This window comes from Protopterus annectens, chromosome 11.part0, assembly GCF_019279795.1.
Source record: "Protopterus annectens isolate FY-2018-M chromosome 11.part0, PAN1.0, whole genome shotgun sequence".
Taxonomy (NCBI): Eukaryota; Metazoa; Chordata; order Ceratodontiformes; family Protopteridae; genus Protopterus; species Protopterus annectens.
Window position 1 is genome coordinate 731297052 of NC_056745.1, and position 12706 is coordinate 731309757.

Sequence of the window (12706 nt, forward strand, 5' to 3'; positions counted from 1 at the left end):
CTATAATCTTCAATAATATTCTAAAATCAACATGCTAGCATTTACTAAAAACCCTCTCAACACCAACTTCATGAATACTCTAAATAACCTTGCACCTCTGTGTGTACAGAGGATCAAAAATAACCATGCCCCTTAAGACAGCAAGGGTCAAGTAGGATAAGCTGATTCTACCAATAGAACAAGGTGGACTAGGATTACCTAATTTGAGGGGGTATTTTAGAGCTACACAGTTAAGGCTCTTATGCATAGCACAAGTAGAAAACTATAATTCAAAGTGGAAAGAAATGATACTGACACAGGGAGGAAGCTCAGGAAATAAGGAGAGATTGGGATTTTGGATGCATATTCTTAAGTCGAACAACCAAAATCATACAGAGTATTATATTCATAAAATAGTAGGGAGTATTCTAAGAACCAAGCCAGCACAAGAATGGAGAAAAGAGATTTTGCAGATTGGGTTGACTGTGGTTAGCGATACAGATAATAAGCAAAAGGGAGCTGGAATTTACTGAAGAAAACTGGCAAAGGAACCAAGGTATTGGGAGAAAATAACTAGACTGGAGAAGGTAATATAATGGGAAGAGGCCAATAATTTATTTGGACTGCAGGTTAGAAATTGCCTTCCCTATCAAGGATTGGTATCAGAGTACAGGCAAAGAGAAAGAAATAGGGGGGCCTAAATGAAAGACCAGCACTGGTAGAGTTTTTAATAGAATCCAAAACAGAAGCTGCCATTAAAAAAGAAATAATTAGTAAAGCATATAAAATATTGCATGATAATTATAAGAATCAATCAGAGGAGCTGAGAAAGGATTGGGAAGAGAGACTGGATAAGCAATTCATAAAGAAACAATGGGGGATATATTTATATCTCCCAAATATGCAACAAAGTATAGAAGATTTAGGATCTTTGCCTGGGAGTGTTTACATTGGTATTTTTATACCCCAAGTAGGCTCCAAATAATTTTTCCTCAGGTGGATATCAAATGTTGGAGGTGTGAAAGGCAAGAAAGAGGTAGCTGGGAACATATTTTTGGGAGTATAATGAGCTGGTGGACTTTGGGATTCCCTGCGGACCGCTCTGTCAGAGATGCTGAATGAACAGGTTGGACTTACTGCGGAGATGATTTTTTTGTTATGCTATAGAATTAGAATTGCCTAGACATAGTAAAGCCTTGCTGAGTCTAATTATGATGGCTGCCAAAAAAGCAATTACTAGAAAATGGAAATCAAAGTCTAGACCAACTTTAGTAGAAGTAGTGAATATAGTAACAGAGATAAAACAACTGGAATTGGGATCTTTAGAAAAGGAAGGGAGCAAACTACATAGGAACAAATGGAAATTGTGGGAACAATATATGCAGAACAGGAATGAGGTTTAAGAGACAGGATTTGTATGAGCCATATAATGCTTAACTGTCAATAACTGGATGATTTATAAGTTATGTATAATGTTTTCAACTACAATTGTTTCAATGGTGTCTGTGATGTAAATGGTTTGCAACTAAAGTGATATCATTTTGTATGTTTTTCATTTGTATAAATGTAAGATTGCCTTTGTCATATGTGTAAATTTTATAATGATTTTTGGAAAAAAAACATGCCCTTTGGCTATCCAAATCCAATCGACTTCTCATGCATGCCAGAGACAAAATATTGAAGTTATGGCAGGCACACAGAAACACCCCAGACCTACGAACATTCAAAGAACTTTGCAACCATGCAAAAAAAACTAGTCAACAGGGATAAAAAAGACCATTACCTAAAACTCCAGTGAACCACCAGCAGAACCCAAAGAAATTCTGGAACTCCGTTAGCTCACTACTTAGCCCATGCAAAAAATAGCCCCTGCCCTCACCCTTACAAGTGTCCTAAAGAAATTGCCTCTATTTCTAATACCTTCTTTATCAACTCCATAGCCGAAATCACAGCAGAATTCTCTCAGACAAATTATCCCACATTCCATACATCCACACTTAGATCACCCACTAGCTCCCCCTATTCACACCCAGCTCTCACAAGAACCCAATACCCACCCGTCTCCTACTTTTACCCTAAACCCCCCCAACCTCAACTACAAAATGACTACTACTAAAACTAAACATTTGCTCCAATGCCCCTGATAGTCTACCCTCAAAACACTTAAAAATTGCTGCTGACTATGTCTTACCCGATAAGCATACTTATAAACAGATCCATCTTGGAGTCCTACATTCCCAAAGCCTGGAAAAAGGCCTTCATTCACCCTCTCCTTAAAGGTAGCAATAATACTGACATCTCTAACTTCTGTCCCATTGCAATTCTTTCTCCATTTTCTAAAATCCTAGAAAAATGCATCAATACTCAACTTCTCAGCTACCTTCTAGACAACCAAATGCTCTTCCCCTCACAACATGGCTTCATACCTGGCCATAGTATTACAACTGCCCTCCAGTTGTTTATGGATACAGTAATCAGAGCCCATTATGTTGGCAAAATTGTCTCCGCCCTCTTTCTTGACTTATCCAAAGCCTTCAACACTGTTTATCACCCTTTACATACCACCCAACTCTCTAAGATTGGTCTGCCCCCCCAAACTGGTTCTCTAGTTATTTAAATAAAAGACAACAGTCTGTTAGATGGCAAAACTCCATCTCTCCTTTTCTCAACACCACCACTGACATTCTCCAAGGTTCTATACTTTGACCAATCCTACCTAGCATATTCATAAACAACTCCCACTCATCACTATCTCAAGGATCTGTCATTCAGTATGCAGATGACTCTACTATTATCTGCTCTGCTAACTCTAGCTCTGACTTACTTATACTAACTCAAAAGACCTTCTTCTCCGCTGAATCCTGGATGCACATAAACCACCTAGCCCTGAACCCCAAAAAATCCAAAATCATACTTTTCACCCCAAGAAAACAACTCCCTTAAATAAGACCAAGTTCACCATAATTTCTCTTAACAAATTAACTGAAGTCATTAGCCACACAAAACTCATTAGAGTCACCATGGATGAACACACAAAATTTGACCTTCATATACAACTCAACATTCATAAAACGCATTCTAAACTTCGAACCCTTTATCGACATAATCACCTCCTTAGCCCCTTTTCAAGAATAACCCTAGCCACAACATACCTACTAAGCTCTCTTCCTCTCTGGTGCTCTTCTACTTATTAATATCCAAAGCTCCTTTATAGCCAAACTTGAGACATGGTACAATAAAATCACCAAATTCGCAACCATCTCCAAATACTCCACCTATCACTGCACTGCTCTTAAATCACTGAAATGACTAGAACTACCAAACTACCTCTCCTACATGCAACTTGCCACAGTTCACAAAATACTCTTCAAACCTCAAGACTATCCTGCCCTGAGCTCAGCATTCAACTGCTATCACCCAAACAGGCCCCTTAGATCAGGGGATCAGAAGTTCTTACAAGTTCACAAACCTGATCTGCCACATGGCCAGCTTCTCAATAGCCAAGAACTGGAATACTCTGCCTCTCTCCATTAGAACAACTCAAAACCCCTCCCATTTTAAAACTCCCCTTCATAACCACCTTTCCTTATGCTGAAAGTGTACTTGCACCAAGCTCCCCTAGAATTTCTATGTCAAGCTATTTCTTGTCATCACTGTTTTTTGTGTAAGATAGTACTATTGTAGAGAGAGAGATTATTAACATAGTAAGCTATGTAGATACTTATTATATATTGACTGTATAAGACTGTACTATTGCTTAAATATACTTCTGTTTCAGGATTTTCTTAATACCTTCTATATACTTATTCATTGCAATTATACTGTAATTTCTTTGTCATTTTCCGCTTTGCAATTTCAAGATGTTAATTTCTTATACTGTGCAGCTTTTCTCCCCTGGCCTTCACTGAAAATTGGTTCTGTTGGGCCAGTTGACTTTCCCAGTAAACAAAAAGCAAATAAACAATGAATAAATAAAATAAAATCTGTTTTCCATGTCTGCCTGTCTGCTTCCTAGGTGGTTCCGTATTAGCAATGCTGCACTTCGCACAAACCACATAACCACAACAAAACCTGCATCATTTGTTTGTGCTATGCAGTGCATCATGAAAAAAGTGGAATAAAACAAAGAAAACTAGGAAAATAAATGGAATGGGAGATATATCTGAACTGAGCAAAAGCAAGGTATGACGCACACACTACAAAATGATACTACACATCAGATATTTCTACATAGTTCAGAATTGGAACTCACACTACTGCAGATTCTGAAAACAAGATGGATGCCTTAGCCCTCTTTGACACAGCTTTGCAGTAAAGAATTGAAATCAATGTTCACACAAACAAATGCATCCAAATGTACTCTGCTATGAGATCTTCAGCTGGGAATTGTACTTTTAACCCTCTTTATTATATTTGGACATAGTGCACTTACTGATAACACAACCTGTTAGGATTCTGTTGTCAAATACAAAGCTTTGTCTTACTTGTCTGTGTTTCTTGGTACTTCATCAGTTATTTGAGCAGTACTGTGAGACATTCAAGTGTGTAAGGCATTCAATATCCTTGGCCTTAAAATGTGTACGGATATTAACTGGGAGTTATATGATATGCATTTGCCAGCAAGCGAAGGCCAGGTTGGATGGCACAAACAGCTTTATACTGTTCATTTTGAGGGGACCATTGCTGAATTACTGTTAAGGCACAAGCAAGGCTACACTGCTCTTTGGGGAGGGGCTCATGTACTGTTATGTCAAAAACAAGTATAGGTTGTACTTTTGTGGGAAAGCAAAGTTGATACTGCTATGGCACAAACAAGGATATGACAACCATGTTACTTTCCTTGATCGGCTTCCTGCCTGTTGTTTGATCTTGGGAAGAGTTGTGAAGTAAGAAACTGCAGTGTGTATCAGTATTGCCTAACTTCTCTCTTTACAGATTTTCCAGTACAAAGGTATGATGCAAAAATAAGGCCATGTAGTGAGCATCGGTATACTTCAGAGGTAGGACTGTGTGAATCTTCGACCTCTAAGGCCTAGTACTTACTAATGGACACATATGAGTAAAGTAAAGGTCTCTCTATTGTGACATGTTAAAGTACTTTATGCACACATGCATGGTACTATTTACTTAATTACTATTCCAACCTACTAAATACCAGGGTGTGCCATAATATCATTCAAAAAACACAGGTTCAAGACTTACCTTGCAAATGCAGCAGTGGACAAATTTTGAGCCCAGGACTGACTCTTTCTCATGCAAGGAGTACGCAGCTAGTACATGGGGAGATGCAGGTTGTGTGAGTTACCTGGCATCAGTTCTAAATAATAAATTCAATTTTACAATGTGTGCGAGTAGAAGAACGATATTAGACACCTTGGTAGTCAGTGAATGTGCTATGCATTGTCTTTTAGCCAAAGCAAGGGAATACTGAGCATGCCTGTATATGTCTGAATATGTCTGCAGACACAGAAGCTGGTTCCTCCTCTGAGCCCTCCTCTGACTGTGGCTGTGGTGACCTAGGCTTTGGTGGGGGAATGTGTGTCCCTTGCCCTAGCTGATCCTGCTGCAGCTGTTTCCACAAGATCAGATTTTGTTGTATAGCACATACTGTGAAGACTTGTATGCATGTCTCTGGATTATACAGCAGGGCTCCACCAGATGTATCTAGGCACCAGAACCATGACTTCAACAGCCCAAACACATGCGCTATGATACTTCTGGTTTGGGTGTGTACCTCATTATGGCGTTCTTCTGTGGGTGCCTGTGCACTTCTGATTGGTGTCATCATCCATAGTTTCAGTGCATAGCCAGCTTCCTCCAGTAAATGGCCCTGTGGAATGTCCGCCCTAGCAAATATCTGATACAGCTGGGATGTGTGTCAGATATGGCAATCATGATATTTGCAAGGATTGCCAGCTCACAGATTCAGGATTATTCCCTGGGCATTGCACACAAATTGGCAGTTGATGGAGTGGTATCCTTTGCAGTTAATATAGATTCTACCCTGCTCACCAGCTGGTGCCTTGATGTGTACATGTGTGCAGTCTATGGCACCTAGTACTACAGGGTTGTGCACTACAGGATAGAACTGTTGCAGATTGCTACCTCTCTCCTCAGAACTGTGGGGAAATCATATATGCTCACTGGCGTGTATGAGCACAGCATCCAGAATTTGGTGGAGGATCCTGGATGCTGATGCCTGTGACACACCCATCATGCCCCCAGTTGGTCTTTGAAAAGTATCTCCCAGCTAATATTCTAAGGACTATGCATACCTTAGTTTCCATTGGGATAGGTTCCCTCAATGGTTTTGGCTCTGAGTTGAGGTGCAGAGCTGACAGTGTTCTTGTAAGGTTTCCCTTTCCAGGGTGTAGTGCTGTACAATCTCTAGGTCATTTAGTATCTGATAAGTTACCCTGGGCCTGAACACTCTTCTCCTTCTTGGCCTAGGCCTATTGTCATCAGCACCAGCAACACTGACTTCAGCCTCTAGCTCATGCAGATGTAGAATAGTTGCAGCAGCCCCTAGCATTGCGTCAGTTAAATGTCCTTGTCCGTACTCCAATGGTATTGAAGTATTTAGGAAAACAAGAATGGTGGTTACATAGATATTTTATAGGATGCTGAATAGCTATACCATGTTTGATTGGTTCATGAAAATGGAGTTTACCTGCTTATATTGCAATTATCATCTATTACATACACCTGCTGCTAGCTCATCATTGTGCTAAGTGCACATCCGTGCACCCCTGTGTAGTTTTTCATAAATAAAGCAAGCACAGCAAAATTGTAATTACTTTTCCCCATTCCCATGTTATCACGCAAACATTCAGTACAAAAAGGAAAGGTTGCCCACCCTGTACTCAAACCCAGGACCATCTGCACTCTAACCCTGCACATACACATGATGCCACAGGACTATTTACAAGACAAGTGCAGCAAAAGCTGCCATTCAGTTATTCCTCCATTGCATAATGGTGTGCTATGTGCACCCTTGCACAAATGAGGACATTAAAAATGTAGAAAAATTATTCAAAATGGACAGAGAAGACACATTTTATAACAAAATTCCAAGGATGACATTTGACCTGTGATTTGTGCATAGATTACATGTACCTTCACCTTCCACAAACCAACCTGTAAAACTTTGAAATTGTAAACTGAAACACCCCCTGATGTCATCAGTCATGCTTGACATCCATTGTAAACAAAAACACAGTGGAAGTGCCTACAAGGAGTGAACATCCCTACATGGTTATTCTTTTGTGGGATTCAGCAATACCAATGAGTTTTTACCTAATTTGCATCTTCACTGTGCTGACAGCCTGGAATCAACACAGTTAGCAGTGGTGTCAGTGGAGAAACTGCATGGGCGCACAATGTTGTAAACACAAGGAAGGCCATTCCTTTGCCCATATATCTGCTACATACTACAGATGCTTGCAGTACAATATAATAGTCTATTTCAGGATGTTCAAACATTGTATTAGCCTGCATTATGTATAATTACATTTTCTGTTGGGGTTGGGGGAGAAAATATGTCATAGCCCTTATAAATGTATTCATTATTTTGTAACTGTGATATTCTAACATCCACATTGTGCAATCAGGTCATAATATGTATGTGCTTACATGGTGAGGTCATTTCTGTACAAAATCTAAGAGCTCTTACTTGTTCTTGCTTTCATGTAGACTCCTTTCCGTGGCTGTATTCGGAAAGTTTTCGAATACACGGCTAACACGAACATAGAGTCTACACAGTTACTTTAGAGGTTGTCAAATCAATCCACTATGTTGATTTGCTTTATTAGCATAAGATTCAGCTACTTATGCTGTAATTTGCATGCCATGGATGTTTCCATATTTGTGGGTGAGTGCGCACCTCTGCACGGAGTTTACTGAATCTAAAACTTTCTGCACCAGTGTGAGCATCATGCAGCAATGCACACACAGTAAAAATTATCATGTAGACTTTCAAGAATACTCCACCCCTGCATTTTGAACAATACCTTAGAATATTGTTTCTTGTCCTCTTATGTGCTTACTCAAAGTGGATATATGTGTCTGCTATAAATTCAACTTGTTTGCATGCATGTATGGAAAAACTGCAACACAGTTCTAGCATAGATGGTATACCAGAAATATTAGTGCATGATAATGGAGCTCATGTTGCTACAAAAGGATTTGAAAACTGTATAAAAAGAAATGGAATTTAATTATATACAGCACTGTTTATGCTTGGCATAATGGCCTAAAGAGAGGGCTGTATAGATTTTGAAGGAAAGGATAGATACAGAAACAAGGCTGTCATACTTCTTGGTTACTTACAGAATTATCCGTCAGATATCCATAGATTTATATCCTGCAAATACAGTGATGTCAAGAAGGCCATGTTCCACAACAGACTTGATTATCCAGATCTGAAAGCAAAAATGCAGACGTGCTAGACTCAGAAACATACATCTGAATAATGTGCAATCTGGAGAATGCATCTGAAAATGATGCTTACATGAAAAACTGTACTGGGCAGGTTGTGGTACTGGCTGTTGTGCTGCAGCCCATCTGTCAAAACCATAACAAATATCTGTTTAATATTTTTCTTCAATATCATTTGTATTATTGTTTAAATTTAATTTAAAATTAGTCACCACTCCCATCAGAAATTCGGTCATGCACACTGCTTTCTGTTAAAAAACTCTGCTGCTCAGCAGGGCTGTTGTTTAAAATAGTTTTGTGTTATCACATGTCTTTCTGCATGCTGCTTCACTGGAGGCTAAAGTCTACTTCCTATTGGTTCACACTGCTACAGATGACTGAGAAAGACTGAAAATAAAGAAAGAAGTGGATGGAGACCTTGTTTACAAGAGTTTGAGTAATAATTGTGTTTTTTTTAAGATAAAGTATTGTTTATTTATTTAACAGGACTCTGCATGCCAGCCAGAAGTCTCAGAACCATAAGTACTCTTCAAATACAAAAATAATCAGGGGCAAATTAAGGAAACTTTTGAAGACATTAGTACTATTAATCTGGAAAGCTGAGATAATAAGAGAATGAGAATTAATATGTATTTCCTGTAGTAAAAAATTCTATAACTGAAATTATTGTCATAATTTATTAAATAAATTCACATTTTCTCCACAAATCACCAGATTTAAAGGTGTTATGAGGGAGAGAGCAAGCTTTTGAGCCAAAATCATGGACTGTTGAGAGGTATTATATGTGGGTGTCTGTAAGTACGAAAAAAGAGGGTTGCTCTTTGTCACACTATATGATTCCAGAGCCATTATCTGTGAATGTAATCATTCATATGATTGCAAACAAAGATCTGAGATGTAGAGAGGCATAAAATAAAGGTGTCTGTGATTGTGTGCATGCGCGTGTGTGTGTATGTGTGTGTGTGTGTGTGTGTGTGTGTGTGTGTGTGTGTGTGTGTGTGTGTGTGTGTGTGTGTGTGTGTGTGTGTGTGTGTGTGTGTGTGTGTGTGTGCATTTGTGTCTATGCACTCTCACAGGAGAGTTGTACTGGGATGAACTTTCAATGTGTAGTTCTGATGTAGCAAGCTGAAATACATCGCTTGTCTGTTACATTTATTTATTCATTTGATCTCTAACAGAGAAATCTACAAAGTCATAGCAAAGTCATAGCAGTGGTACACTATGTGATCATCTGTGATGGTTACAGCAAGAAGTGCATAATAGCAACTGATCATTGGCACAGCGGTGCAGTGAGGAGCTTTGTCATCTATTAGCACTGAGTTCTGGGGTTCAGTTGATCGGCCAAGATTTCTTCTGTATAATATCTTCTTATTCTCCCTGTCTCTGTGTGGGTTTTATCCAGCTGCTCTAATTTCCTTCTACAGGCCCTCAGCCATTTAATTATGTCTGCAGCAATTTGTGCATTTACTTTCACAATACCAGATGTGTATAGAAATAACTATCTGTTTGGGGAGATTGTGAGGGAGCTACTGGTCCCACATAGGATGTCCTTACAAGTATGTACCATTTCATTTTAATGGAAACTGCTATTTTTTCAACTTTGAATACTAAGCTTTGTATAGAACTTATTTTTTCCTTGAAAGAATAAAATGAATTTCTTTTTTTACTCTTGATTTTTGTTCAGGCCACCACTGAATGAAAAGGTTGGAGATAATCACTAACATGTACCCATGTCATGTACAAGCGTATGGTCTTATGAGTCTAGAGGCCTTCATGCTTGTTACAGTGCAGTCTTGGACAGTTAGGTTGTGTTGAAAGGATTGGCTGTTGAAAAAAGTTAAAATGCAAAACAAAGTGTAGAAAAGGCAAAAAAGAAGAATATTTTTCTGAATGGAGGAAAATATGTGAGGAACACTGGAGTGATGTTGTAGGGAGGCCAATGTGCAACAGAGAATTCCTGTGCTGTCCTTTATCTTGGACTCTAGGTTGGCCCTGTTGATCTCAGACAGACATCTGAGGTGTATATAGTCAGTAAAGCAGGAGGAAAGAGTGGGTACTGAGACAATCTGTGGATGAAAGTGACTGAACCCCATCTGATGTCTGATCATAGGTTAATGGGCATTGACTTACTGTAGAATAGCCACTCCTCATTTGGTTTGCTTCTTGCTGTCCCTCCTCATTTGCTATAGCTGCAGTGGATTACTCCATATAAAATCTTAAACTGATTCCGTGCATAAATAGATTGTTCCGGTTCTATGTCTTATACTTTCCTCAGTGGTTAGGGTTCATCTTTGAGAAGTCATGTCAATCAAATCAGAAAAAGATGTACAAATACTGACTTAATCACTGAGCCTAGAAAAGGAAAATTTGTTAAACAGCACAGAGATTCCATTGTGTTTGCTGTCAGTGACATATGGTATATTTGTATAAATTACAGTTGTAGATCATGAAACTGCACTTGTTATGAGGATTGAAGACTATCAGGAACTCTTGCACATTTCAGTAGACACAAAAGACAGATGGATTTCAGATTTATCGTTGACTCTAGCTCTGTGTTTATGGCAGGAGTTTTATTATTGAGCTCCTAGAAGGAGCTCTCCACTCATAAGGGATCCAGGGCTGCTGAGGAGATATACTACCTATGGAAGTGAACAGTCTGTCTGTGCTGCACCCTTTGCATGGCTAAGCTGAAATCACATCTGTGACATGCAGGAAAGTTAGAGCATAAACCAAAATTCCCCATTGACCACCTGGGTGACAGCTGTAGTGCAGCCACCCCTCATTCTCACTCTTTTACAGATGGTGACTAGGGCTGAGGTGGTCAGCTAGATCATTGTTAGGCACAGGGGCCAGTATAACTATCAATCTATACACATACACACACACACACACACACACACACACACACACACACACACACACACACACACACACACACACACAGAAATAAATATAAGAGTATCTAACTTAAATTTGTGAAGACAATCAGTTGAATAAATTGTTTATTCAAAACATGCAAAAAAACACAAAAGCAACTGCTGTAGTCGGGAAAGCCTTCCCCTGTACCTCAAAATGGGAGGTCGTACCCTCAATGCACTCTGTCATTTAAATATACCATTTCTGATATCACACAATAATGGGGCAAAATGGAAACTTTTTAACCTTACACTTTGTCAATTTCATATAAAACCACAGCAATAAAATGGGAATCAACAAGTGGATTATTCCCATGTTGCCTAAATCAATGGAATATGAGGAGTTCATAACATAGTGAATCTGCCAGTTCTTTCACCTTCTTGATAAGCTATAGATCCAAGCTAACCAAAGGTATTTTTTCTGCCATCCGTCTGAAGGAATGACATATATCTGTCTCCAGCAGTCTTAAATTCTGTTATTATTTTTGGTGCTACCCCCTTCCTCTTTTGCAAAGCTGGATCAATCTTTAATCTTTCTTTCTGTAAAGTTTAAAAAAATCCCTCTTAGACAGTTTCCAACATGGCCATAGAGTAATAATCCCTGTTTTGTGCTTCAGAGAAAGCAAATTATTTTGACGGAACATTGTTCAGATTACTGGGAACCAATGCATAAGAAAGTTAGCAAACATCATCCTTGAAGTAATTGCACAAACAATTTCTAGAATTTAACATTTTATTGTGTCAGAACAACTTCACTGTGAACTGCAGGAATAAAGCCACCCATATACTTGAGATCCACCAAGACTACACATACTGAGATGATAGAACACACCTACAGCAAATTTTAAACTCAATATGGTAAATTTTACCAAAGACAGATCACAGGAACATGGTTGAGGAAAAACAGTTCTCAAATCCAAGACTTTGCTTACTGATCTAGGTGGGATAATGATGGAGGAAGTTTCTCATACTTTTTATTGATAGAACATTCATGGCTAACAAACAAAATAGAATACCTATACATATAAACGGGGGAACAATCTAAGAATAGGTGGATACCCTGAAATAAACTGAAGGAAATAAGATGGTATTTTTTTAAAGTATGTATACCACAAATTGGAAACAGGCAAGAAGGCATGTCTTTTGACATAGCCAGAGCATCTGGAAAACACACTTCAACAGACCTTACTGTACATCATGGAGCTGTTGTAGTGAGATTAATGCCCTTATTAACTACCAAATTACTTCTAAAATAGCATGAACAGAGTCTCCTGTAAAACGGGGCAAACATATAAGATATGATAATGGCTATGCCTACACAATGTTTTAAAGGAGAAAAAAATTCTAGATCCCAATTAAGTCTTTGAAACATAACA

General features: G+C 38.8%; 1 long non-coding RNA gene across 2 annotated transcripts in view; it reads right to left on the reverse strand.

Annotated features, from left to right (window-relative positions):
* LOC122815577 overlaps positions 1-12706 on the reverse strand; it is a 136636-nt gene that overhangs the window by 67000 nt on the left and 56930 nt on the right. Inside the window, exon 2 of one of the 2 annotated variants that reach the window (XR_006366970.1) lies at positions 8308-8399. The exons of the other annotated variant lie outside the window; for it this stretch is intronic. This is a non-coding gene — a long non-coding RNA (uncharacterized LOC122815577). The remainder of the gene's footprint in view (positions 1-8307; positions 8400-12706) is intronic. 2 annotated transcript variants of the gene reach the window in all.